Consider the following 4,894-nt stretch of genomic DNA (forward strand, 5'->3'; position numbering starts at 1 on the left):
CTAAGAGAAATCCTAAATCCTAATCCTAAGAGAGAGGAGAGAATCTCCCTCTCAAAACTAAATCTAAATCATGAAAACTAACTAAAGTGGTGTCTCTATCTGAATGGATGCATTCTCCCACTTCATAACCTCTGGTCTATGTGAAGGTTGTGGTAGGCTTAGAGAAGGGGGGTTGAATCTATGCCTTCCTTTTAAGTTGCTGTTGTTACCCTTTTAAAATGAACTTTCAATTCAGGTTCTGTTTGAACTCAGCAGCGGAAATTTATGAGAAAATTTATTTTTGTCTCATGAATATCAGAAAACAAAACTCAGCAGAGAAGAGAAAAGCTAACACCAGCATGTATCCTGGTTCGGTTGCCTTGTGTTATGCAACCTACATCCAGTTTCCTCCACAACTATGGAAGAATTTCACCATAGTTAACAGTATTACATACACCAATTTCACAGGATTGACCCAATCCTTTCACTCTCAAGTTCTAACCTAACTTGACGTTGGCTATGCTAATACCTAACTATTCCTCTTAGTGCTAACCCAACTAAGAAAGGGATACCTTACAGGTACAAGATACAAGACACTTAACCAACCTAAAGAAATCAGAAAATAACTCTAGGCTTTTCTCTTAAGTGTATCTCTCAGCCTTTTTCCACTCATGGCTTTTTCTTAAGCTTTCTCACAATGCCTTTTCTCTCAAGAAATTACAGAAAGATAAACTTAGAAAAGTACATTACAATCAGTAAAACATGAAGGAGATTGACTTCATCAGCAGCCTCTTTGCTATGTGCAAAACCAGATTTGCAAACCTCAGATGCAGTTCTTCATTATTGGCCGAATGCTTCTTTGAAAGAAAGCATTATCCAAGTAGAGGAACTTCTAAACATAACACTGTTCACATACTCTGGTTTTCTCTCCTTGCCTTCTGAATAAACAGCAAGCTTCATTTATCTCCTTGCATGTTGCTGGGTTCTTCTTCCAAGGTCAACACCTTGAGCCTTGAGCTTCACCAACCCACAGATTCACTTTTTCACATTAAACCTTAGAGTAGAAACTTTGCTTCTGACTCCTTCATCTTGGCCGAAAGCCACAAAGCAGTAACCATAGAAATCTTCCAAAGGTCAACTTGATCTGAGCCATTGAAAACCAACTTGGTCTCCAAGTCTTGTTTAAGATCGTAGATACACAGCAGGGAAGAACAGAAATCCTCTTTCCCTTGTATCCCATTTCGGATAGAGCAGAGAGTTGGGAAGAAGAGATGTAACCAAGTTGCATGTATGAGGAAAAGATTTACCTATAACCTAAGCTTAATTTGGTTTGGATTTGTTGAGATGACTTCTGCCTTTCAAGCTTAGTTTCTCTTTCTTGCTTCTTTGGTGACTATCTTGGTGAAGAAGCTCTTTCTCTCTTTCTCTTTCTTACTTTTCTGAAGCTGATTTGACTTGGTCATAGAGAGATGAACGTTTCACTTTGAAAGAGAGAAGACTTCAATCTTACAAGAGAAGCTTTGTGGGATGGATACGGGCTTGGATTGGTTTTCCATTAAACAACCCGTTGGTGCCTTGCTTTGCTTCTTTGAAGATTTTTTTTTTTTGCTTAAGATGAATGACTTTGGCTTGTCTTTATTTTCACTTACCATTCAGCCCATTAGCATATATCTTTTGTTTGATGTTAGGCTGCTGCAACACTTGTTTTTAACTTGCATCACTTATCAAAAATAATCAAAACTAATTGGGTGATTAGCCTACTAATCAAATATTTGTCATCATTAATTCTATTAATTAATTTCTTAACTCAACAATCTCCCCCTTGATGCCAAACATAATCAATCAATGATCAAAGGAATTAAAATTTTTAGTAAGGTTAGAAAACTTCCCTTTGATGTTTCTTGCTTTAGTGTTGCTCCCCCTTTCCTTTTCAAGATTAGCTCCCCCTGGAATTATGCTTTCTGCTTTATTCCTGTTTTACATTGTACTAAAAGATAACACAATAGAGAGCTATTCACAATTATCTTGTCTAAGGGATATCAAACAAACAACATCATATAATCAACCCAACATCAAGCTAATACCATCAGCAATCTGATTCAGCATGCAAACTTCAAGTATTAATGCAGCAAAAATCCCAAAAGAAGTACTAGGATCTATTATCCTATTGCTATTACTCCCCCTTTTGTCATCAAGGGTGGATAATAAGTAAGATCAACAAAAACAAAGTCTTGCATCCTGCAGAAAAGAGTTAGTCCATAGTGCAAAGTACTGACTAAACTACCAAATGTGCAACAATATCTAGAGTTATTACAGTCATCCAAAATGAAACAGTTCAAAAGTAGCTAAAGAAACAGAATTCATGAGACAAAAAGAGAGCAGCAGCAGCAGTTTTTATGAGATAAATCCTAGGCATCAAAGCCATTCCCCTCCGAAGCAGCTTCCTCTTCAACATCAGTGGCAATGTCTTCATCATTGTGAAGGTTATCAATGAAGGTCATGAGCACAGCCACCCTGTCCCTTGATTTTCTCAGAAAGTTCTCATGCTTGCTAGCTAGCTTCCTTTGTTCCTTGCTCATGGCAATCATGTGATTTGATTGGGAAACAAACTCTTGAGCGACATCCTTGACCACATTCAGCAGAGCAGATTTCTTCCCAGTGGAGATGGAAGTACCCTCGGTGGAAGGAGGAGGAGAGTCATCTGGAATGAACTCTTCACATCATCATCTAGAACCACTCTCTCAGATCTAGTTGGTCCTTTTTGCTGTTTCACTGAACCACCCCCTTTTAGGTATGAATGTCTGTTTTCATAAGCCTCATTTGACAGATTAACACCAAAATTCTCAAATATGCAAGTTAAAAATATGCCATAAGGTAGTGCTTTATCTTTCACACTTCTAACAGAATCAAACATGTATCTAGCCATCAAATAGGCAAAAGAGATTTCTGTTTTAGTGATTAGGGCATACAAAACAAGTATGTCCGTGTAAGAGACCCTTTGATATGAACCACTTTGAGGAATCAAGATGTGATTAACAATTCGGTGCAACTGAGCACGTTCATATTCTAGGGCTTTGTGAGTGGGTGTGATTCCATCAATTAAGAAAACATGTTCACAAATGTGAGCCAAAGCATCATGGTAAGAGATACCAACCCCATCATCCCACTTTACAGATGTATAAGCACACGGCCCAACATCAGTGTACTTCAAGGAATCACTGATAGTTTCATTATTCAAGATAATGTCTCTGTCCTTAACATACGAATGCACACTTCCTTCATGGTAAGTCATGTTTGCATAAAATTCTTTGACCAACTGAGGATATACAGGTTTTTTGATTTTGAAAAGGTGATTCCAGTTTAAAAATTCCAAATTTTCAACAAAAGGAAAACATTTCTTTTTCAAATCAGGTAAATCAGCCAGAAAAGATGGACATAGAGTACGATACTGAATAACTCCCTCATAAAAATCATGGTTCATGGCAGATTTGAAACGATGGGGTTAAAGTCTGAGTGAGATGTCATGTAGTGTGATTTGTGAGCAAAAAGATCAATGTCTGGTTCTCTAACAGATTTGAGAGGGCGATGAGGGTTACCTCTTTGTGATCGAACAGGGACAGACCTTGACTTAGGTTTTGCTATCTCAGGAACAGGTTCTTCAACAGCAGGACGCTTCCCCTTGGATGAACCAGGTTTCGAAGAGCTTGGTTTGGAGGGCGTCGTCTTAGGTGGTGGCGTCGGCTTGGCAGGAGCAGGGTACCTTGGAGTGGTTTTGGTTCGCGCCATGGGAACAGAGCGAGGAGGAGAGGTAGGAAGAGAAGGAGATGGAGTAAAGGTCCGGTCTTGGGAGCGAGTGGAAGGTTTTGAGGGAAGTTTGTAAACTTTTTCACGAGGAGGCCTTTTAGCAATGGTTTTCTTCCTCATTTGGTTAGGTTCAGTCTTTTGAGGGAAGAGAAGCAGTAAAGTGAGTGGGAAGAAACCGAAGAGTGAGGAGAAGTTATGGAGGGAAGAGAGGGAGTGTTGGTAACCGTACCCAAAAGTGGATTTCCAAAACCATGCAACTGCATCACCATTTGAAAAGACTTGAAAAGACATGACCTCATAAAAGAAAGATTTGATTTGATTTTAAAAACAAGAAAATTTTAAATTTTAAATTTTTGAAATCCTTAAAATTAAAAATAAATCAAACTAAAAATCTTTTTGGACAAAAATATTAAAAGAACCCTTAAACAAAATTAAACACACAGGCCAACCAAAAAAAATTTTAGCAAAGAATTGTAATGTTCATATTTGGGCCTTGAGGTGATATGGATTTAATGAAACACATTTGGACCATTCTTGATCTGAATTTTGAAGTTGGCCCAGATTGAGTTTCACTTGAAACAAGCCCAGAACATACTGACTTGAGGGAAACGTTCATCACCTGCCCAGAATTGTCTCATGCCTGTTTATGAGACAAAAAGCTCCAGCAAATACATTAGCATTTTTCAAACAAAGAATCATAACTCATAATTCCTAGACTATCCCTAAGCATGCAGAATCTATCCTCAGCTAATGGTTTTGTAAAAATATCTGCTAATTGCTCCTCTGATTTAACAAATTGAATGCAAATATCCCCTTTTTGGACATGTTCTCTGATTGAGTGAAATTTTACTTCAATATGCTTAGTTCTAGAGTGTAAAACTAGATTTTTAGAAATATTAATGGCACTCATATTATCACACATCAAGGGAATATTTTCAGCATTTAATTTGTAATCAGCAAGCTGTGTTTTTAACCATAAAAGCTGAGAACAACAAGAAGAAGCAGTTATATACTCAGCCTCTACAGTGGATAAGGCCACTGTTGGTTGCTTCTTACTTGACCAGACATTTAAGGACTTTCCAAGGAAGCAACATAGGCCTGAAGTGCTCCT

General features: G+C 37.9%; 1 pseudogene; it reads right to left on the reverse strand.

Moving 5' to 3' along the window:
- Positions 1-2,387: 2,387 nt before the first annotated feature.
- On the reverse strand, positions 2,388-4,074 carry LOC148547478 (uncharacterized; annotated as a pseudogene).
- Positions 4,075-4,894: the final 820 nt, after the last annotated feature.

The sequence above is a fragment of the Arachis ipaensis genome, chromosome B8 (genome assembly GCF_059453495.1).
Source record: "Arachis ipaensis isolate K30076 ecotype BB chromosome B8, ASM5945349v1, whole genome shotgun sequence".
Classification (NCBI taxonomy): domain Eukaryota; kingdom Viridiplantae; phylum Streptophyta; class Magnoliopsida; order Fabales; family Fabaceae; genus Arachis; species Arachis ipaensis.